The following is a 25,005-nucleotide window of genomic DNA, read 5'->3' as shown; positions in this document are numbered from 1 at the left end:
AATGGATGGGTATTACAATTTGCTAGGTGATGGTAATTAACTAGTCTAGACTCCTTTCAAAAACTACTAAGCTACTTAGTGAATGTTTCTTAGAAGCTATACACACTTCATAGATCAGATAACTGAACAAAATACTGGCATATAGAAAAATATTTTTGGAGTGCCTACTATGAGTCAGGCAATATATTAGGCACAGGGGATAACACCATGAATACGACAATTATTGCTCCTTCTCTTATGGAACTTATATCTGTGGCAAAGAAATTCTGGGCAAGTAATCAAATTGAATGAATTAATGAATGGCAGTAACTGCAAAAGTCAATGGTCACATCCTTTATATTTCAATAATTTTTATAGTTTTCTATATATGGATCCTGCATATTTTGATTAGGGTTATTCCTAGAAATTTTATGGTGTGTATGTTGCTATTATTCAGAGATTTTTTTTTTTTTACTATATCTTCAGTTTCTTACTGGGATATTGATATTTTTCAACATTTTTCTTATATTTCATAGCCTTACTGATTTCTAAGAGGATTTTATGTGGTATTTTGGGGTTTTCGAAGAAATATTCTCTGCAGTTAATAACCATTTTCCCCTTTTCCTCTCCAACAGTTAGTCCATTACTTCTGATTTATGTCTTATTCCACCAGCCAGAAATTCTAGAAAAATGTTAAATAGATTGGGAATTCTGTTCCCCCTTGATTTTAATAAGAGTTCTGGTTTTATCATTAATATTATATGATGTGATCTGTCTTCTTAGATATCCTTTCTTTATGAAAAGGAAGTTTCCTCCCTTCCTTTTTTTCCTTAAGATTTTGTCTGTTAGGAATGGTGTTTTGTTTTGTTTTTTTTCAACTTCTTAATTATGATTTCCTTCTCAGTTGGCTAGAATATGATTTTAAGTAATTTTTTTCAAAAAGGCCATTTGATGCTATAGTTTTAAAATTCTTGAATGAGAATTCCACTGCCATCACACATAAACATCTAGGAGGGCATACAATTCTTAGGTTACAACTTTTCTCCTTAAAATGCTATAGACAGGTGGGAATGCAAAATTGAGCAGCCACTTTAGGTAGTGTTTTTGGCAGTTTATTAAAAAGCTAAATATACATCTACCATATAACCCTGCTATCCCACTCCTAGGTGTCTTCCTAAGACAAAAAGAAATTTACATTCACATAAAACCCTATAAACAAATGTTTATGGCAGCTTTATTCACAATAGCCCCAAATTGTAAACAACCCAGATGCCCTTAAACTATTTCATACTATAAAATATAACTCAGCCAAAAGAAGGAACAAACTATTGGTTCACACAACACCTTGGGTGAATTTTCAATGCATTTTCCTAAGTGAAAGAAGACAGAATCAAGTGGCTATATGCTGTGTGATTCCATTTTACATGACAGACACTCCTAAAAAAGCAAAAGTACAGAGAAGAAAACAGATCAGTACTTTCCAGGGGTTAGGAATGGGAGGAGAGATTATCCATAAAGGGGTAACTCTTGTTTTGGGGGTTGATGAAATTGTACTGCAGGGAACTCTAGTGGTCGACACATGACTCTCTGCATTTGTCAAAACACATAGAACTGTACACCGTGAAGAGTGAATTTTATTATGTGATGACAACAACAACAAAATCAACTAGGATGTGGGGGGAATATGAAATACAGACTGTGACATGGGGATCACACAATATTACAAATGAATTACATAACTACACTGAAGGGGGTGGACAAGAAAGGAGCCAAGCTAAGAAACTCTGGAAAGCAGTGTTTTACCTGACTGTTTTAAGACTAAAGACAAAAGAGCTGTTCATGAACAATGTTCTCTAGTTGGTAATTTGTTTCTAACAGAGGGATTAAGAAAGGTAAAACTACTCTCTTAGATTAAAAAAAATTTTTTTAGATTTTAAAGTATTTTTAGATGCTTTTAAAGATATTTTTACTTATGTTTATATAGTAGGGTTATGAGATAAATTATAGAAAATGGGAGTCATGTTTCTTACTGTAAGAGAAAGAAGTTACAAATAAGGGAAGAAAGCTAGAATGAGCCCTGTCATGTTGGATTAAAATTGGAGATATCAATATGAACTTATTCTTTTAATATATTTACATATAAATGATACAGAAATAAATTTTGATGTGTTTGTATGCATGAGTTAGTACCTACACATGTGTTTCCTAGCTCTATCCACTGAAAGGAGCTAGAAGGTACCCCAGTAGCAATGAACAGCTGGCACCTAAATCTTGGTTTATAAATTCCACTCTGCTATGCAAAAGACAGGACTCCTCAGAGAAACAGCTACTTCTAGGGCTAGGGCAGGAAAAACACAATATGAGCCTGGAGCATCAGAAAGTAAGGAGGTTAGGGACTTCCCTGGTGGCACAGTGGTTAAGAATCTGCCTGCCCCACCATCACCCTGATACCAAAACCAGACAAAGATACTACAAAAAAAGAAAGTGACAGACCCGTATCACTGATGAATATAGATGTAAAAATCCTCAACAAAATACTAGCAAACAGAATCCAACAACACATTAAAAGGATCATACACCATGATCAAATGGGATTTATCCCAGGGATGCAAGGATTCTTCAGTATATTCAAATCAATCAATGTAATACACCATATTAACAAATTGAATTATAAAAAAAATATGATCATCTCAATAGATGCAGAGAAAGCTTTTGACAAAACTCAACACCGATTTATTATAAAAACTCTCCAGAAAGTGGGCATAGAGGGAACCTATCTCAACATAATAAAGGCCATATACAACAAACCCACAGGAAACATCATTCTCAATGGTGAAAAACTGAAAGCATGTCCTCTAAGACCAGGAATGAGACAAGGATGTCCACTCTCACCACTATTATTCAACATAGTTTTGGAAGTCCTAGCCACAGCAATCAGAGAAGAAAAAGAAATAAAAGGAATTCAAATCAGAAAAGAAGAAGTGAAACTGTCAGTGTTTGCAGATGACATGACCCTATACATAGAGAATCCTAAAGATGCCACCAGAAGACTACTAGAGCTAATCAATGAATTTGGTAAAGTTGCAGGATACAAAATTAATGCACAGAAATCTCTTGCATTCCTATACACTAAGGATGAAAAATCTGAAAGAGAAATTATGGAAACACTCCCATTTACCATTGCAACAAAAAGAATAAAATACCTAGGAATGAACCTACCTAGGGAGACAAAAGACCTGTATGCAGAAAACTATAAGACCCTGATGAAAGAAATTAAAGATGATACCAACAGATAGAGAGATATACCATGTTCTTGGATTGGAAGAATCAATACTGTGAAAATGTCTATACTACCCAAAGCAATCTACAGATTCAATGCAATCCCTATCAAATTACCAATGGCATTTTTTACGGAACTAGAACAAATCATCTTAAAATTTGTATGGAGACCAAAAAAAACCCAAATAGCCAAAGCAGTCTTGAGGGAAAAAAATGGAGCTGGAGGAATCAGACTCCCTGACTTCAGACTATACTACAAAGCTACAGTAATCAAGACGATATGGTACTGGCACAAAAACAGAAACATAGATCAATGGAACAAGATAGAAAGCCCAGAGATAAACCCATGCACCTATGGTCAACTAATCTATGACATAGGAGGCAAAGATATACAATGGAGAAAAGACAGTCTCTTCAATAAGGGGTGCTGGGAAAACTGGACAGGGACATGTAAAAGAATGAAATTAGAACGCTCCCTAACACAATACACAAAAATAAACTCAAAAAGGATTCGAGACTAAATGTAAGACCGGACACTATAAAACTCTTAGAGGAAAACACAGGAAGAACACTCTTTGACATAAATCACAGCAAGATCTTTTTTGATCCACCTCCTAGAGAAATAGAAATAAAAAGAAAAATAAACAAATGGGACCTAATGAAACTTGAAAGCTTTTGCACAGCAAAGGAAACCATAAACAAGACCAAAAGACAACCCTCAGAATGGGAGAAGATATTTGCAAATGAATCAACGAACAAAGGATTAATCTCCGAAGTATATAAACAGCTCATGTAGCTCAATATTAAAGAAACAAACAACCCAATCCAAAAATGGGCAGAAGACCTAAACAGACATTTCTCCAAAGAAGACATACAGATGGCCAGGAAGCACATGCAAAGCTGCTCAACATCACTAATTATTAGAGAAATGCAAATCAAAACTACAATGAGGTATCACCTCACACCAGTTAGAATGGGCATCATCAGAAAATCTACAAACAACAAATGCTGGAGTGGGTGTGGAGAAAAGGGAACCCTCTTGCTGTTGGTGGGAATGTAAATTGATACAGCCACTATAGAGAACAGTATGGAGGTTCCTTAAAAAACTAAAAATAGAATTACCATATGATCCAGCAATCCCACTACTGGTCATATACCCAGAGAAAACAATAATTCAAAAAGACACATGCCCCCCAATGTTCGTTGCAGCACTATTTACAATAGCCAGGTCATGGAAGCAACCTAAATGTCCATCGACAGATGAATGGATAAAGTAGTTGTGGTACATATATACAATGGAATATTACTGAGCCATAAAAAAGAACGAAATTGAGTCATTTGTTGAGATGTGGATGGATCTAGAGACTGTCATACAGAGTGAAGTAAGTCAGAAAGAGAAAAACAAATATCGTATATTAACGCATGTATGTGGAACCTAGAAAAATGGTACAGATGAACCGGTTTGCAGTGCAGAAGTTGAAACACAGATGTAGAGAACAAACGTATGGACACCAAGGGGGGAAAACCATGGTGGGGTGGGGATGGTGGTGTGCTGAATTGGGGCGATTGGGACTGACATGTATACACTGATGTGTATAAAATTGATGGCTAAGAACCTGCAGTATAAAAAAACAAAAACAAAAAACAACTAAACTTTCTTTGGGTTATTTATATGGAAATATGTTAATATAAATATTTCAGACATTACATGAAATTTCTAAAAATCTTATATGTTCTGGTATAATGTTATAAGTCATAATTCTAGTTATTACTTTAAAATGTATATCTCAGAAATAAAAAAAAGAAGGTGGTAAAGAAGGTAAAATGAGCAAATCATAAATAAGGCCAGCTATTTCAAAAACAAAACAAAAAACAAAACAAAACAAATAAAGAATTTGCCTGCCAATGCAGGAGACACGGGTTCTATCCCTGGTTCAGGAAGATTCCCCCGTACTGTGGAGCAACTAAGCCCGTGCACCACAACTAATGAGCCTGTGCTGTAGAGCCCGCATGCCACAACTACTGAAGCCTGTGTGCCCAGAACCAGTGCTCCGCAACAAGAGAAGCCACTGCAATGAGAAGCCCACGCACTGAAATGAAGAGTAGCCCCTCGTTCGCCGCAACTAGAGAAAGCCTGCGTGCAGCAACAAAGACCCAACACAGCCTAAAATAAATAAATAAATAATAAAATTTTTAAAAAAGAAAGAAAGTAAGGAGGTTAAAAAAAAGAGATGGGACTATATAAAAAAGGCTTAGGAGACAGCCTGGAAAAGTTAATTGACAAAGTTGGAACAGGTTGAGCAACAAAATAAATAATGATTGCATTACATTATAACCAAATAATAAAATAAATATTCATGAATCCATACTAATATAAATAAGTAAATAAATAGGGGGATATGCGATAACTCTTACTCAAATAACAATTCTAAATAATATATACAAAGGAATAAGAGAAATAGAAATCACTATTAAAACACCATGGCAATATTGCCACACAATGGCTACTAAAATTAATAGGTAAAAGTTTATGCAGAAATTGGATATTTGCATAAGGTCAGAGTATCTCCCTCAAATATTTAGTAATTACAAAGGAAAAAGAGTAACAACATTAGAGAATCCTAACAAACACCAGCTTAACTAAGTGACCAAGGGTAACATCACCAGTAATAAGACTTACTGATGTTATTTAATCCCTGATATGAGACACTGAGAAGGGCCCATTGCCTCTATGGTTTCCTTACCAATAATGCACAACCTTAATCTAATGAGAAAGCATCAGACAAACAAATTGAGGCACAGTCTACAAAAATAAATGACCAGTACCCTTCAAAAGTGTCAAGGTCATGAAAGACAAAGACTCAAGAACTGGCATAGTTTGGAGGAGACTAAGGAGCCATGACAACTAAATGCAATGTGGGATCCCGGAACAACAAAAGGACTGGTAGAAACAAGTTCTGTACTTTAGTTAAGAGTAGTATCCTAAGGTTGATTTCTTAGTTTTGATAAGTGTTTTTTGGTTATGTAAGATGTTAAACATAAGGGGAATCTGGGTGAACGGTAAATGAGAAATCTATGTACTATTTTTGTCACCTTTCTGTAAGTCAAAGATGGCACTAAAAAAATGCTGTAGATGTGCCATCATCTCATAGCACTTAATGCTTCAGAGAAGTTTAAGCCCAGCCTAATTTTGTCCCTTTTTAGGTAACCTGCTTTATTTTTTCCTTCCTGGATGCTTTAAATCTGTTTTCCTCCTTCTTAAAATTAACTACATATAAAAATTAATTTGATTTTCTTTAGTGCCAACTTAAATCCTTTTACTTTTTTCCAAATCTTATCCACTTCCGTTGTTACTTTGGCCTCTTGTTATTGCATCTCATGCTTCTCTTTCTTGCATTACATATTGTAACCTATGGGTTTCTACAGTTTGTTCAGAGGCTTGCCTTATATCCTATGGAGGATACTACAGAGTGTTCTAATCTTTTTGTCTGATCCCCATACTAAGCATGTTTCTGTGTGTTTGTTGATTTGTTTTTCAGAGTGATTTTCACATTCCCTCAAGCTGGAGCATATTTTCACAAGCACTATTTGGGTTCTTTGGATCATTCATCTTTAAAGTAAGAGAACTCCATCTAGACCACTTCTATCATCTTGTGATTCATGGAAAACCATTGACAACAGGATTACTGACTGATCTTGGAGTTGTTAGTTTTTATCAGTTTTAGTGTTTTTATAGTTATTTCATTGGGTGGTTGTAAGAGGTTTTACTAGGGGGTGTTAGGTAGCACGCACTTTAAATCAAGCTACCTATTCAAAATGTCGGCATTTTTGAATTACTAATTTTAGCAGTATCTCCCAAGATATTTCTGTTGAAGAATAATATTTGTACTGTGAGAGTTATATCTGGAACTCCTGTACTCCAGACTCAAAAACAAAAATGTGAACCAATAGTTTCTATTTCACAGGCTAATTAAAGCAAGAGATTTGGTATATCTTTACAAAAAGAATGATGAAGGTAGATAGTGGCCTGGAAACCAGTGAAGCTGATTGCAAAATGAATATTTAAAAGCCCCTCTGATTTAATGTGCTCTTGTTTCCATTCCCTTTATTCTTTACAAAGACAAAGAGTCCTCTGTAAATATTGCTTTAAGGATTATCAGGCTTCAATTTTCAATTTTGTCCAAAGGCCATAATTTAAACCATAATATTGGCTTTACAAATGTAAACAGTGATTGAACCTCTTTCCTTTAGCTAATAGAAATGCCAATGAAATTAGAGTCAATTAAATAATTGCTTTATTAACCTAATGTATTACTGCTGTAAGACATGCTGTGGCTCATCCATTCAGGAGGAGAGCTAGGAGAGAACAAAACTACATCAACATAAAGACAATGGAAACCAGCATTTTGTAAAAACTTGATCCAATAAAAAGAATAAAACATTTATTGAAATTTTGATATATCAATTTCATTCTTTACAGTTTAACCATGACCGAAGATGGAAAAATCCTAAGAGATTTTAAAGGTTTAAGATCTTTCAGAATATGTTAAATGTCCCCTCTTCTGCCAAGTTTTCTCTGTCCACCTCTGTCTCCAGACTCCTCCTCTGCTTCTCTCAGGCAAGATATCTCATTTTTTCCTTTATGGTAATACAGAGGTATGTGATTACTGACTTCTAGTGTTATATACCTTGAGAGATGATTTGCAGTTATTTTTTAAACTTCTGTATTTCCTACCATGTGGTCCCCTGCCTTTTTGAGGACTGAATTTATTATCTCAATAATTTCAGAACCTAGTGAAGTATTATACCTGGTAATACCGCTCAGCAAATACTTGAGGAATGAATGAGTAAATAGGTAGGTAGCACTGTGGTATCTCTAGGAAGGTGCAGAGCAGGTTCTCAGTAGCTAAAGCCCTTCTTGTAGCTCACCTTTCTCCTGCTCTGCTCCAAGTGTTCTTGTATACCTGAGCACAGAACAGCAAGAGGAGAATTTTGTGGGTCTTTTTTTTCTGACCCAGTTTCAGACTACACCAAAACTATGGCCAGAGTTGGCTACTTTGGAAAGGTGTTATGGATGTTAATGATGGAAGGATGAATGAAAGGATGGAAGGAAGGAAGCAGGGGCGCAAAGAAGGATGACCATGTATTGGGTGCTATGTTATCCCTTCCTATATATTATCTAATTTAATCCTAAAACAACTATTCAGAGTAAATATTATTATCCCTATTTTTACAATTAAGGAAACTGGGACTTTTAAATGTGCTTTGTACCAGGCCACACAGCTGTCCAGTGGCCAAGCTAGAATTTAAATTTCAGTTGGCTCATTCAAAACTCAGTGCTTTTCTTAGAATATGGGAATTAAGGAAGTTTTAGTTCTACAAAATTGTAATGACCCATTCTGTGAGTATCCTAAACTTGATGCAGTTTTATTTTTCAGCTTTGAACAATAGGATTCAGAAATATTTGCCTATCATTTCTATCATACTTAGTTTCGCTTGGTAGTCATTCATCTGTTGGACATTTACTAAGCCCAAGCACCCAGCTGAACACTTGGAACACAAGTATGCCTAGGACACAGTCCCTGGACTCAAGTTCTTTTACCCTTTTCTTACAAGAATTCTCATTCTGGAAAGCCAACCTACTTGCCATCCCATCCCATTTATGGTTTACTTTCTCTTCTGCCTTTTTTTTTTTTTTTTTTTTTTTTTGCGGTACGCAGGCCTCTCACTGCTGTGGCCTCTCCCGTTGCAGAGCACAGGCTCCAGACATGCAGGCTCAGCAGCCATGGCTCACGGGCCTAGCTGCTCTGTGGCATGTGGGATCTTCCCGGACCGGGGCACGAACCCGTGTCCCCTGCATCGGCAGGTGGACTCTCAACCACTGCACCACCAGGGAAGCCCTCTTCTACCTTTTAACAAATTCCCTAGCCACAAAAACATACACCTCATACTGCTTATATTAGAATATTTATCTGCTTTCTGTTCTTAGTCTAAAAGGAAGGCTCATATCTTCTCCAAGGTCAACAAAAATCTCCTATTGTTTATACATGAAAATATTTAAGAAACTTAGGTACAGATTTTGTACTATTATCATGTAAGTTATATTAACGGGGAGTGAAATTGACTTTACAAACTACTTATATATGTACATATATACATGCACATATATATGCATATAGTCTTTAGAAAGTATTAGACTCTAAACGTTCAACTCAGAGGAAACTTAATCTTTGGTATCTCTTTAAGTCATCATTTTATCTTAAGTTTGTACCTTCTGTATTTTGTCTATGAAGAATCTACAACTCAGAATGACTTCCAAAGCATCTGCTCAAAGTATTGACATAGAAAAGGGATTAGGATTTAAAATTAGAAAACATGAGCTTCAGTCCTATCATCCACCATCAAGTCACTTAATCTTTCTGCATCTTTTCTAATCTGGAAAATGGAAATAATAACAGTAGTAGTAGCTACCTTATAACATTATTTGGAGGATCAAATGATATTATTAAATGAAGGGTTGCAGAGCACTATACAAATGTATTACAGATCCATAATCCCTTATCTGAAACCACTGAGGTCATTTTCAGAATTCAGACCTTATTTTAGATTTTAAAAAGGTAATACAATACACATTCTTTTTATTAGGAAGCATTCCCAACAGGGTTTGGGCAGTACCCTATAACCCAATATATTAATAGATTTGCAGCAAGACATATAAACATTCATTTTAAGTGGGATAAATTAAGACTATAAACTTACAAAGACTTTCAGCTTAAGAGCTTTCTGTAATTCAGAATTGCAGATAAAGAATTGTGGGTCTCTGTTTTATCTGCATATAAGTTTAGGCCATTTAAAGTTTTTTTAAAACTCTATGTAACTTTTAATGATTAGGATTGGTTTCATTTAGTATAGTACAGATAATTCGTACTTTCGCTTTTATGGTTTTCTTTCCTTACTGGTATATCAATGCCAATATTTATTGACCTTCATAAAATAGTGAATACTATTTACATTTGGAAGAAGAGAAGAGGTAAGAGGAGATCTTTCAGAACAATAAATGATAGTGATGTTCAGGTAAGCAAGGAATGAGTGACAACAAATAAGTCGATCTGCAGGTATTTATGTTATTTATGGGATATAAAATAAGAGAGAAAATGTATGTGAAAAGTACATTGTAAAGTTAGGAATACTATATACTATGTGCCCTGCATTGTACCTGACATTATGGGGAAACAAATTCAACATAGGATCTGGTCTCTGCCCTTGGGGACCGTACAATCCAGCACAGAGATAGAGCTAATGTGTAAAAATGAAGGGAGTTATTGAGAGCTAAGCATTCTCCATTCTTTAGAAATTGGTATGGAGAGGAGCTGACAGAAAAGGTTTTGTGAAGGAAGTAGTACTTGAAGGACGCCTTCAGTTCGGATAGAGTAAAGATGATGCAGCAACTATGTCATGTCAAGCAAAGACATGAGGGTAGGAACATGTGTTCCAGAGGCAGAAAAGGGCCAGTGTGTATAGAGCAACAAATGAATCTTAAGTCATGTAGTAGAGCCATTTGTGGAGGGATTTAAAAGCCTAGTGGGAGTAGTTTGGAATTGATGGGCCACACAGTAGGAAATCCCTGCAAGTTCTTGTGCTAAGGAATGAAATACTGAATTTGGACAAGCTTAGTTTGACAGTGAAATATAAAAGTGAATCAGAATTGGGAAAGACTGGAAACAAAGAGGTTGTTGAAATAATCCACGCAGGCATGTAATAAAGATAAGACGGGTGTGAGGAAGGGGAAGGGTTGGCATGGCTAGAGAGTTGTTGAATAATAAGAAGAAAAGGTAAATTTGAAATATCTGGTTAGAGGGCATGGAGACAAGCAATAAAGAAAACTGGCATTTTTCACCAATTCAGATTCAGACTGGCAAGCCAGTTGATGCAGTTAGGAACGGACAGTGGAAAGAGGAGTCTACTGGGGGTATGGGAGGGGAGGAGAAAAAGATGAAAAACAAAACTGAGATCAGAGAGTTATTTTTTTTAAAGTAAATTACAGAACCTAAACTCCCTTATATTCTTCACTGATAATTTTGTCAGTAATGATTAATGTTCAGAAATGATGGTGACTCCAAGTCATCACAACATTCTCAATCATAAAAAAACCCCCCACAAATCTAGCACAATGTACACCAAGATAATAAGACAGAACACTTTTATAACACATTTTATAAAGACTGTCACCAAGTGTTGAAACAAAAACCTGAAGAGTTACCCAGAGCTAACTTAGGGTTATTCAGAAAAATGCAAATTAACTAGAACATGCTATTCTAAAGCACGAACGAGATAGTCATAGAACCCTGGAATGGGAAGACACTTTGAGGCATTGATTTTAATTTGCAAGTGTTCAGACCTCTCTAATTGATGAAGAGTTTATACTTAATTGTCAGAAAACTCTTCCTTATATCATACTGATACCTCTTTAACTCATATCCATTAGTAAAAATCACACTCTGAAACAACTCAAAACAAGACCATCTCCTGTGGTAGGTAAGTGACTGCCTACAGCCAGAGGTGGGAAATGTATTGAGAGCAAAGAGAACTTTTTAGAATGACGGAACTCTTCTGTATCTTGACTGTAGAGGTACAAGCTATTTAATTCAATTTACTTGTATGAAATTACCAAAATTCATTAAATTGTACACTTGGAATTTCAAACAAAGACTATCTTCCATATTAGGTAAGAGTCCTTCAAGTATTTGAAAACAAATATACTTTTCTTTATTAATTGTACTTATATATTTGGATATTTAAGATGCAAATACTTGATCCAGAACACGTTACTTAATTTGCTCAGCATGGAATGACTAGCAGGACTTTTTTTTTTTTTTAAGAAAACAATTACTAAAAAACTTAAATATAATAAATAGGAAACAAAATATAAAATAAGCAGATAATTTGATAGTTATTTATCTAACATCTCTTAGGTCACAATCAGTAATTTAAGAAGATTATCTTCAATAGATTGTCTGCTTCATTCCAAGGTCCTAGAAATTCTCAATTTTCTGTAATTTAGCATTAGTTTGGAAAATACAGTGTTGAAGATAAAAGACACTTTATGAAAGAGTGAATGGAAGCCCAGAAGAAGCAATAAATTGGGCATTTGTATAACCATAGTGGAAAGGTGCCATTTTGTTTAATATATTAACTTACATTCAGTAGATGTTTCTGTCCCTACAACCTTTGACGTTCTATTAGTAATATTAGTAGTTTTGTATCAGGTTGATTAAATTGACCACTAAGGTGGGTGAGGTTGGTAGAAAGGCAGACAAAAGAACTTACTTGTTAGTTGCCCTGAAAATTTTAAAAGTATCAAAATGACATTGACCTTTCCAATGAGCATGATTTATAATCACATTTAATTGCATGTTTCCCACCAATCACCTTCATTTCCATTATCCAGTAGTTATATGGAGTTATTACAGTCTAAAAAACAAAGAAAGAAACAAAAATCACAGAATAACTCCTTTATGTTTGTACCTTTTGATACCGAAACCCAGAGCAGTGTTTTCATGATAAAGGAGACTGAATCACTTCTAAAACTTTTAGCCAGCTTTGGGCCTCCTTTGGCCTATTATGAAAAAGAAAAGATCTAAACAGTAAAATGACTAATACGTTTATTAGTCATTTGCACACCTTTTGACTAAACATTATTTATAATTCTGTAGTTGAGGAAAAAACTAAATGTACAACTCATTAAAGGTGAAAGAATACGGTATAGATAAAAGACCTCATTTGAACTATACCGTTTGAATTCTTGAGAAACTCCACATGTAAAAATTATTTTAGGAATGCCCTTTATTGAAGTGTTACCTATATACAGTAAAATTAATGAATTTTAAATGAACAGTTTAATGAATTTTGGCAGTTTCATACAATTAAATTGAATTAAATTGTTTGAACCACCACAATCAGAAAAAGAGGAGTTCCCTCATCCTAAAAAGTTTTCTCATGCCGCTTTGCTCTCAATAAAATTTCCCAACTCTGGCTCTAGGCAGTCACTTGATCCACTTTGTGTCATTATAGTTCTGCTTTTTCTAGAATTTCATATTATTGGAATCTTATAGTACCTGGACTTTAGTTTTTAATTCTTACACATAGCAAATTTTTGAGATTCATTCATGTTTCTGAGTTATTAATATTTTGTTCCTTTTTATTGCTGAGTAGTATTTCATTGTATAGATATACCACAGTTTATCCATTTCACAGTTGATGGATATTTGGGTTGCCGCCCTTTTTGCTGTTATGAATAATGCCGCTATGAACAACCATATCTTTGTGTGGACATGTGTTTTTACCTCACTAGGAGTGAATTGCTGGGTACAGTGATAAATATAGGTTTAACCCAGTGAAGTACTGTCAGACTGTTTTCCAAAGCAGCCGTACCATTTTTCATTCCTAACAGCAATGTATAGAAGTTCCAGTTGATTTACAGTGTTGGTTTAGTTTTAGGTATACAGCAAAATGATTCAGTTATACATAGATATGTCTATTCTTTCTCAGATTCTTTTCCCTTATAGGTTATTACAAAATACTGAGTAAAGTTTCCTGTGCTATACAGTAGGTCCTAGTTGGTTATGTATAATAGTTTATATATAATAGTGTGTATATGTTAATCCCAAGCTCCTAATTTATCCCTCCCTGACCTTTCCCCTTTGGTAACCATAAATTTGTTTTCTATGTCTGTGGATCTATTTCTGTTTTGTAAATAAGTTCATGTATATCATTATTATTATTATTATTATTTTAGATTCCACATATAAGTGATATCATGTGATATTTGTCTTTATTTGTCTTTTCCTGTCTGGCTTACTTCACTTAGTATGAAAATTCTGTGTCCATCCACGTTGTTGCAAATGGCATTATTTCATTCTTTTTTATGACTGAATAATATTCCATTACATTGGCTGTACCAATTTACATTCTTACCAATGGTGTAGGTTGGTTCCTTTTTCTCCACACCCAACACCTTTTTCATAATGGCCATTCTGACTGGTGTGAGGTGATACCTCACTGTAGTTTTGATTTGCATTTCTCTAATAATTAGTGATGTTGAGCATCTTTTCATGTACCTGTTGGCCATCTATATGTCTTTTTTGGAGAAATGTCTATTTAGATCTTCTGCCCATTTTTTGACTAGATTGTTTGTTTGTTTGTTTGTTTATATTGAGCTGTATGAACTGTTTGTATGTTTTGGAAATTAAGCCCTTCTTGGTGGCATAACTTGCAAATATTTTCTCCCAGTCCATAGGTTGTCTTTTAGTTTTGTTTATGCAAGAAGAAGTAAAACTGTCACTGTTAGCAGATGACATGAGACTATATATAGAAAATCCTAAAGACACTACCAGAAAACTATTAGAGCTCATCAATGAATTCAGTAAAGTTGCAGGATACAAAAGTAATACACAGAAATCTGTTGCATTTCTACTAACAGCAAAAGATCAGAAAGAGAAATTAAGGAAACAATCCCATTAATTGTCACATTAAAAAGAATAAAATATCTAGGAATAAACCTATTTAAGGAGTCAAAAGACCTGTACTCCAAAAACTATAACATGCTGATAAAGAAACTGAAGATGACACAAACACATGGAAAGCTATACCGTGTTCTTGGACTGGAAAAATCAATATTGTCAAAATGACTATACTACCCAAGGCAATATACAGATTCAGTGCAATCCTTGTTAAACTACCAATGCCATTTTTCACAGAACAGAGCAAAAATTTTGAAAATCTGTATTGAAATACAAAAGACCCTAAATAGCCAAAGCAATCTTGAGAAAGAAAAATGGAGCTGTAGGAATTATGCTTTCTGACTTCAGACTATAATACAAAGCTACAGTAATCAAAACAGTATGTTACTGGCACAAAAACAGACATATAGATCAATGGAACATGATAGAAAGCCCAGAAATAAACTCACACACCTATGGTCAATTAACCTATGACAAAGGAGGCAAGAGTATACAATGGAGAAAAGACAATCTCTTCAGTAAGTGGTGCTGGGAAAACTGGACAGCTGCATGTAAAAGAATGAAATTAGAACATTCTCTAACTCCATACACAAAAATAAACTCAAAATGGATTAAAGACCTAAATGTAAGACTGCATACTATAAAACTCTTAGAGGAAAACATAGGCAGAACACTCTTTGATATAAATTGCAGCAATATCTTTTTGGATCCACCTTTTACAGTAATGAAAATAAAAACAAAAATAAACCAATGGGACCTAATTAGTCTTAAAAGCTTTTGCACAGCAAAGGAAACCATAAACAAAATGAAAAGACAACCCACAGAATGGGAGTAAATATTTGCAAATGAAGTGACTGACAAGGGATTAATCTTCAAAATATACAAACAGCTCGTGCAGCTCAATATCAAACAAAAAACAACCGAATCAAAAAAATACATAGAAGATCTAAATAGACATTTCTCCAGAGAAGGTATACAGATGGCCAAAAAGCATGAGAAAAGATGCTCAACATTGCTAATTATCAGAGAAATTCAAATCAAAACTACAATGAGGTATCACCTCACATCGGTCAGAATGGCCATCATCAAAAAGTCTACAAACAATAAATGCTGGAGAGGGTGTGGAGAAAAGGGAACCCACCTACACTTTTGGTGGGAATGTAAATTGATACAACCACTATGGAGAACAGTATGGAGATTCCTTAAAAAACTAAGAATAGAACTACCACATGACTCTGCAATCCCATGCCTGGGCTTATATCTGGAGGAAGCCATAATTTGAAAAGATACATGCACACCAGTGTTCATTGCAGCACTATTTACAATAGCCAAGACATGGAAGCAACCTAACTGTCCAATGACAGAGGAATGGATAAAGAAGGTGTGGTACATGTATAGAATGGAATATTACTCAGCCATAAAAAAGAATGAAATTATGCCATTTGCAGCAACACAGATGGACCTAGAGATTATCATACTAAGTGAAGTAAGTCAGAAAGAGAAAGACAAATATCATATGATATCACTTATATGTGGAATCTCAAAAAAATTATACAAATGAACTTATTTACAAAACAGAAATAGACTCACAGACTTGGAAAGCAAACTTATGGTTACCAAAGGGGAAATGTGGGGGAGGGGGCATAAATTAGAAGTTTGAGATTAACATATACACACTACTATATATAAAACAGATAATCAACAGGACCTACTGTATAGCACAGGGAGCTCTAGTCAATATTCTGTTATTATCCTATATGGGAAAAGAATCTGCAAAAGAATGGATATATGTACACGTATAACTGAATCACTTTGCTGTACATCTTTGTCTTTTTCTTACTGAGTTGTAAGAGTTCTTTATGTATTCTAGATTCAAGCTCTTTGTCAGAAATATTCTGTGAAAATATCCCTCCAACCTTGGCATGGATTTCTGTTTTCTTAACTTTGTCTTTTGGAAGACAAAATTTTTAATCTCGATGAGAATCCATTTTAAACTTTATTTCTTCTTTTACAGTTCGTGCTTTTTATGTCCTATTTAATTTTTGTCCAACGTTTTACCTAATCTGGTATCTCAAATATTTTCTCTCCTGTGTTTTCCTTTAGAAGTTTAATAGTTTAGGTTCTCATATTTAAGGCTAGTACTAATTTTGAGCTAATCTTTGTGGAAGTTTTGAGGTAAGGATCAAGGCTATTATTTTTCCCCACACAGATATCCAATTATTCTAGTACTATTTGTTGAAAAGACTATGTTTTTTTCTCCATTGAATTACCTTGGTATCTTTCTCAAAAATAAATTGATCACGTAATTGTGGATTATTTTAAATAGAGGTTTTAAAATTTTTCATTGTCAAGTGTTTGTTGCTAGTTTATAAAAATGCCAGTTTTTATTTCTACCTTGTATCCTGCAAATTTTCTAAATTTATTCATTAGATTTATTATTTATTTGAAGTATAGTTGGATTTACAATGTTGTGTTAGTTTAAGGTGTACAGCAAAGTGATTCAGTTATATTCATGTATATATTCTTCTTCAGGTTCTTTTCCATTATAAGATTTAATAGCTATTTTGTGGATCCCTTAGGGTTTTCTACGTTTATATCATGTCATCTGCAATTATGGACACTTTACTTTTACCTTTTCCATTTGCATGCATTTTATTTTGTTTGCTTGTTTTATTGCACTGGCTAGGATCTTCAGTAAATGTTAAATAAAAGACATCATTGCCTTGTTGCTGATCCCTGAGTATTATGTTAGCAGTAGGTTTTTCACAGGAGCCGTTAATCAAGTTGAGTAAGTTCACTTTTGTTCCTAGTTTGCTCACAGTTTTTTTTTTTTTATCATGAAATGGTTTTGTCAAATGTTTTTCTACATCTATTGCAATGACCATATGGTGTTTCTCCTATACTCTTTTGATATGTAAACTGCATTGATTGATTTTCAAGCACATGTAAATAATCTGACCTAAAAATAGAACATATGAAGGCTAGAACATAATAATGTCATTAAGAATGGAAAATAGGGCTTCCCTGGTGGCGCAGTGGTTGGGAGTCCACCTGCTGATGCAGGGGACGTGGGTTCATGCCCCAGTCCTGGAGGGTCCCACATGCCACAGAGCGGCTGGGCCCGTGAGCCATGGCCGCAGGGCCTGGGTGTCCGGAGGCTGGGCTCCACAATGGGAGAGGCCGCAGCGGTGAGAGCCCTGTGTACCGCAAAAAAAAAAAAAAAAAAAAAAAAGGAAAATAAAAATGTGTCCTAATATTACTTATTTAATATAACTTTTTTTTTAATCAGCCAAAAAATATCAAAGTAAGTTATCTTACTTAATATAGGTTGGATTGGGGCCAACTCAAAGGAAAGAAAGTATCTAATGTTTTCCTTTCTTTTCTAATTTAAAACTTTTTATGTTTATTGAAAGTGCTCATTTCTAGTTGTTTTGACAGTGCATTAAAAAGTTGACAACTCCATATTGCATTCATTTAAAAAAATTGCAAGTCATTTGCCTAAAATCACATTTTTTTCTATAGAAAAAGAGCTTGTCTTAGGTAACTTATTTGTACCTGATTATGTAGGAAAATTGAATCCCCAGCTAAAAGCTTTAGCAATGATTCAGTTTCCTTTATAGTAAAAACAAAAATATTTCTGTGATTAAATTTAACTGTGGTATTGGGCTACTGCCTGATGCTTTTGATTCCATGAAAGTTTAATTTCATTCTAGACAGAAAACACTTGGGTGATTAGGGGCAGTAATAAGTACCCATCCCCACAAAAACTGAACATAAAATGAAACAATTCATCATACAAAAAACAGCCTCTGTAAAAATACAGTTTCCTGAAAGGTAAATTATAAAAGTATGCATTTAGCCAATCATTTTAAATACTATAATTATACAGGCTGCTCATCAAAAGACTTTTAAGACTCATTAAAATCATAAAACAATTCTAATTAAATCCATATTTAAATTAAGTTTCTATAACTAACCTACAGGGTACTTTAAATCAAACAAAAAAAAGTTGTATAAAAGATGCAATTAATTGTAAGTTTTTGTAAGAATTAAAGCCTAATTACTCTATGATTAAGTTTCCCCCAAATGTAATCATCAATGGCTCTATTCAGAAGATTTAGCCTTCTGTACCCCAGATGCCAGTGGAGGGCCACAGCCTGTCTTTGACACCAGCAAATCTATTCGTCTGAAACCAGCATGACTGTGGAAACTTTACCTCCACCCCCACTGAGGAACCAAGCAGTGAGAACAAACAAAGCTGCATATTTTATACAGATAAATGTCTCCCTATCTGCAGAGGTCCCTGTCTGATTAAATGGATTCACGTTCATCAGCAAATTTTTAAAAAATCCATCTTCAGAGCAGGTTTTGTAAACAATGGTCATTTCAAAGCTTCCCAAGTCAATGGGAAAAGATGCACAAGAAAAGAATAAGATTTGCAGCTTACAGAAAAAGAGAACTAGGCCTTCTAAGCAGACAGCACTAAAGCATTTCCTTCTAACCCTATGCAACTCTTCTTTCTTACTCAGCTACTTGAAATGTTTTTCATTTTTATTAGCCCAACTTCCCACGGGAAAGAAAATTTAAAAAAGCTCTGTGACATCGCTGCCTCTTGTGTGTTCTCTGAAACTAATTAACCCTATGAAGTTATTAGGGCAGCATCATTTTTTCTATGACATCACACAAGGTGAAGGTCACTTCTATAATAATCTTGGCTTCATTCATGTGGTGCATACCCACAAAATATAATTTATTGTAATTTCCCCAGTGCCCTGATAGCCAAGTGATTAGTTATGGTACATAAAAAGTTCAGATGTATAACATATGATTTATAGCCTCTCTTTCTGATAATCTAATTTTCTTTTATGGTAAAATGAAATTTACTATTTATGTTTTATAGATTGTTATTTTGAGGAAATGACTATTTAAAGTACCTTCATATGGACACTTGCTGATTGCACAGTATCTGGAAGCAGAAGCATCCAAATGGTTGGGATATAAAGGCAGTTTTTTAATCCAGCTGACAAGAACTTTTTCTGAACTACCCTGTCTGTGCTGGTGGCAGAATGTTTGTCTGGTGACAGGTTAAGTTAGGCCAGAGCAACCTGCCATCCACTTCAACAGACATCAGGGTAAGAAATGGTGGCTCTGGGCAGATGGAGCTGATGAGTTCGGGATCCAGCTACAACAAGATTTCCTTCCCTTCAAGTGCACTGTCCCTGACTTGAAAAGTCCCTAGCTCTTTGCCATAAAAACCTCTTTCCAGACTTTTTAGTTGTGGAATTGACTTTCCTGCATGTCTCTGCTTTTAGAGAAGGGACCTTTTAGAGCTTTGACCCTTAAATCGCTTCTCCTCTACTCATTACTATATTATCTTCAATTTCATTGTGCTTAAATTGTGTTATATTAATGCTAAGTTCAGGTGTTAATACTGAAAATGGTTTCTACTCTAAGAGAAAGCTCCCTCCCCCACCCCCAGTTGATTTGAGAGGTTCATATGAAGGGTGAAATCAGCACACATAGTCACTACAGAAAAGGGTAGACTGGAGAGGAAATGTGAGCAGGCTTAGGCAGGTGAGACAAAGGGTAGTCCATTCATGTGGCTCCTGACGGTGAAGAGGTAAGGACATGAAAAAAGCTGTATCTACCATGGTGACTTGCCAGGCCCAGGGAGAGGGGGTGGCTTTCTTTGCCTGTATCAGGTGTAAAATGGAACAGCACCTGTGATCCCTGGTGATAAGGATGCTCCATTGGTAAGCCACACAGCTAATAATAATGTCTGTTAATTATTAAGTACTTATGAAACACTTTACATGTACTGATTCTTTCAATCATCACAATTATAAAGCAGTTAGTATTGTACCCACATTTTATAGCTGAAGAAACTGAGGCCCAGAGAACTTAAATCATTTGTCTAAAGTAACAGAGCTAGTATACGGCAGAGCTGGCTCTAGTAACTCTTAAACATTATGCATACTGCTCTTTCAATTCTTTGTATTCTGCACTTGTTTAATAGCAAATACTTATGTTGCACTTAAAATGTGCCAGGCGCTCAACTAAGAGCTTTAAACAAATGTGCCAGGCACTCAACTAAGAGCTTTAAACATATTAGATCTACTTGGTTCTCACAACAACGCTGCGAAATATGTACTGTTGTTATTCCCATTTTTTTCACACTAGAAAACCAACACACAGAGAGATTAACTTGCAAAGGTTATGAAGCTACTAAATGGGAGAGGCTGGATCTGAAACAAGGGAATCTGGTTCTGGAGAGTCCGTGCTCTGGACCGACTCCTGTGTATTTTCTTTTGTTGTTTCTAAGTACTTTGTAAAGACTTTTAAAGATTTAGCCTGTCCCAATTGTTCTAAGGGAGAATTAAAAAGAGGTCATTTTGGGCTAAAGCACTAGAAAAGGTGTTGTCTGGGTCTAGGGGTAGGGGTATGGAAGCAGGAGTCAGGGAGGAGCAGAAAGGTGATCATCTGCACAAGCAAATCCAAGGGAAAGGCAAAACCAACAGAGGCAGAACAGCCGGTCAGTGTCCCTCCCCAGACAATGGTTCTCCTTCAGGGCTCCCTTTGGATATCCTGGTTCCATCCATCTAAGGAAGGAAGCAGCTGTTCATAGACCATCTCCTCTCCTTGCCCTCCCCAGGCTTCTAGCTACCCCCTCTTGCTGAATGCTGTTCTCCACACCACTATTCTAGCTTTTCCCCTAAAATTCTAACCACCCCTCTTGGTGGGTTTATTTTTGACTGAGCTTCTTCTGCTTTCTCCTCTGTAACTGGATTGTATCCTGTACAAATTCAGTCCTCTCCTGTCACTGAGAGCTCACTGGGTTTAAGTATCGCTATGAGGTGAAGTCCTGCAAATCTGTGGCCTCTTCAGAATTCCTTGACCCCATCTCCAGTAATATGAGGTATATTCTTACTTAGATATCATGTTACCTCAAATCTTAAAAATCCAAACTGAAGTGAATTGTCTCTCTCCAAACCAGTCTCCTGCCATTCTCTCTTGTCACTGTCAGGCCATGGAGGGATAATCTGGAGCAGATTGGCCTCATCTCTCTTGCATCCTGACAAGATGTTGCTCATCTTGCCTCTGTTTCTTGTTCTTTTTCTTTCACCTAGCAAGATTTCATTTTCTCACTCCCTGCTATAGACTGAATATTTGCATCCCCCCCAAATTCATACGTTGAAACCTAATCCCCAAAGTGATGATATTTGGAGGTGGGTCCTTGGAGATGCAATCGGGTCCTAAGGGTGGAGCCCTCATGAATGGGATTACTGCCCTTATAGAAGAGACCCCAGAGAACTCCCTTGTACTTTCCACTGTGTGAGGGCACAGTGAAAAGACAGCTACCTGTGAACCAGGAAGTGGGCTACCACCAGACACCAAATCTGCTGCTGTCATGATCTCAGACTCCTCAGCCTCCAAAACTGTGAGAAATAAACGTCTGTTGTTTATTAGCCATCCAGTTTATGGTATTTTGTTATAGCAGCCCTAATGGAAGACGTAAGACACTCCCTTAATCCTCCCCATATTTCTAGACCTTATTACATTTCTACAAATCTTCTCTGATTATCTCAGGTCTCAGCGACTCTCAACTCCTTCATGTTGAATGTCTATACCCCCAAATGTAACATTTAATCAATTCTGTCTTGCATTTTTTTGCCATGTATTCATCTGGGTCCTAAGCTAATCTTAGCTGAGTATTTGTTATATGTCAGGCCCTCAAGTACTGTCTGTACCCCATCATTCCATCAAATACTCATGGTAACTCTGTGGGGTCTGATTATATTCTCCAGATTAGAGATAAAAATACTGAAATTAAGAGAGATGAAGTGACTTACTCAAAGTCTTCAGGCAAAATGGCAGAGGTAAAATTCATACCCATTTCTGTCTGAGGACTAATCAATAATCTTTCCACTCTATATTGACTAAATCCAATTTCTTTAAACTAATTTTCTAAATTCCTGAGTTTGATTTCTTTTCCCTATGAAAGAATCTGGGTTTTAATCTGGAGCATATGTATAACTATTATTTTAAATCCTATTATGAACAAAATAAGGCATAAATAAATGAATATATAAATAAAGCATCAATGACTTCTATTAAAAATCCAATAAATTCTAATATAGATTTTTAATTGATGATTTCATATTATCAAAAGATATTACCAAAAATTTTTTAAATTAATTTTATCCAAATTCAATTAATTTTATCCAAATTCCAAGTTAATTTTATCCATTCATGATAAAAACTCTTACCAAAGTGGATATAGAGAGAATACACCTCAACTTAATAAAAGCTATTTATGCCAAACAACAGCCAATATAATACTCAATGGTGACAGCTGAAAGCCTTCTCACTAAAATCTGGAAGAAGACAAGGATGCCCACTCACCACTTCTGTTCAACATAGTATTGGAAGTCCTAGACACAGCAATCAGACGAGAAAAAGAAATAAAACGTATCCAAATTGGGAGGGAAGAGGTAAAATTGTCATTATATGTCAATTATATGAAGTTGACATGATACTATATATAGGAAACCCTAAAGACTCCACACAAAAACTACTAGAACTGATAAACGAATTCAGCAAGGTAATAGGATACAAGATTAACATACAGAAATCGGTTACATTTCTTTATGCTAACAATGAAATATCAGAAAGAGATTGTAAAAACAAAACAAAACAAAACAAAACAGTCCCTTTTAAAATTGTACCAAAGGAAAAAAAAAACACTTAGGAATAAACTTGACCAAGGAGGTGAAAGATTTATATGCCGAGAGCTAAAACATTAATAAAAGAAACTGAAGATGATACAAATGGAAAGATATCCCATGATTTTGGGTTGGAAGAATTAGTATTGTTAAAATGGCCATACTGCCCAAAGCAATCTACAGATTTAATGCTATCCTTATCAAATTACTCATGACATTTTTCACAGAATTAGAAAAAATAATCCTGAAATTTATATAGAACAATAAAAGACCCAGAATTGGCAAAGCAATCCTGAGGAAAAAGAACAAAGCAGGAGGCATAACCTTCCCAGACTTCAGACAATACTACAAAGCTACAGGAATCAAAACAGCATGGTACTGGCAAAAAAAAAAAAAAAAAAAAAACAGACATATGGATCAATGGTACAGAATAGAGAGCCCAGAAATAAAACCACACACCTACAGTCAGTTAATTTTCAACAAAGGAGGCAAGAATATACATTGGGAAAAAGACTCTTCAGCAAGAGGTGTTGGGAAAGGTGGACAGCTGCATGTAAATCAATGAATTTAGAACACACCCTCACACCATACACAAAAATAAACTCAAAATGGCTTAAAGACTTAAATATAAGACATGACACCATAAAACGCCTAGACGATAACATGAGCAAAACATTTTCTGACATAAATCGTACCAATGTTTTCTTAGGTCAGTCTCCCAAGTCAATAGAAATAAAAGCAAAAATAAACAAATGGGGCCTAAACAAACTTACAAGCTTTTGTACAGCAAAGGAAACCATAAAGAAAATAAAAAGACAACCTATGGACTGGGAAAAAATATTTGCAAACAATGTGACTGACAAGGGCTTAATTCCCAAAATATATAAACAGCTCATATAACCCAACAACAACAACAACAACAAAAAACAAACAAAAAAAAACACAACCAGGCTTCCCTGGTGGCGCAGTGGTTGAGAGTCTGCCTGCCGATGCAGGGGACACGGGTTCGTGCCCCGATCCGGGAAGATCCCACATGCTGTGAAGCAGCTGGGCCTGTGAGCCATGGCCGCTGAGCCTGCACGTCCGGAGCCTGTGCTCCACAACGGGAGAGCCCACAACTGTGAGGGGCCCGCATACCGCAAAAAAAAAAAAAAAAAAAACCCAATCCAGAAATGGGCAGAAGACCTAAATAGACATTTCTCCAAAGAAGACATACAGATGGCCAACAGGCACATGAAAAGATGCTCAACATTGCTAATTATTAGAGAAATGCAAATCAAAACTACAGTGAGGTACCACCTCACACTGGTCAGAACGGCCATCATTAAAAAATCTACAAATAACAAACGCTGGAGAGGGTGTGGAGAAAACAGAACCTTCCTACACTGTAGGTGGGAATGTAAATTGGTGCAGCCACTACGGACAACAGTGTGGAGGTTCTTCAAAAAACTAAAAATAGAGTTGCCATATGATCCAGCAATCCCACTCCTGGGCATATACCCAGA

The 25,005-nt window shown here is 35.6% G+C and overlaps 1 protein-coding gene and 1 long non-coding RNA gene across 5 annotated transcripts in view; one reads left to right on the top strand and one right to left on the bottom strand.

Moving 5' to 3' along the window:
- LOC309805526 overlaps positions 1-7,675 on the top strand; it is a 57,018-nt gene extending 49,343 nt beyond the window's left edge. For all 3 annotated transcript variants that reach the window (XR_014294253.1, XR_014294254.1, XR_014294255.1), the window contains exon 4: positions 6,798-7,675. This is a non-coding gene — a long non-coding RNA (uncharacterized lncRNA). The remainder of the gene's footprint in view (positions 1-6,797) is intronic.
- The window catches only part of KIAA0825, a 406,374-nt gene that overhangs the window by 23,820 nt on the left and 357,549 nt on the right, over positions 1-25,005 (bottom strand). The gene's annotated exons all lie outside the window — the stretch shown is intronic.

The sequence above is a fragment of the Mesoplodon mirus genome (assembly GCF_964341445.2).
Source record: "Mesoplodon mirus genome assembly, chromosome: 5".
Taxonomy (NCBI): domain Eukaryota; kingdom Metazoa; phylum Chordata; class Mammalia; order Artiodactyla; family Ziphiidae; genus Mesoplodon; species Mesoplodon mirus.
Note: the sequence above shows the minus strand (reverse complement) of the source record. Positions and strands in the feature narration are given on the sequence as shown.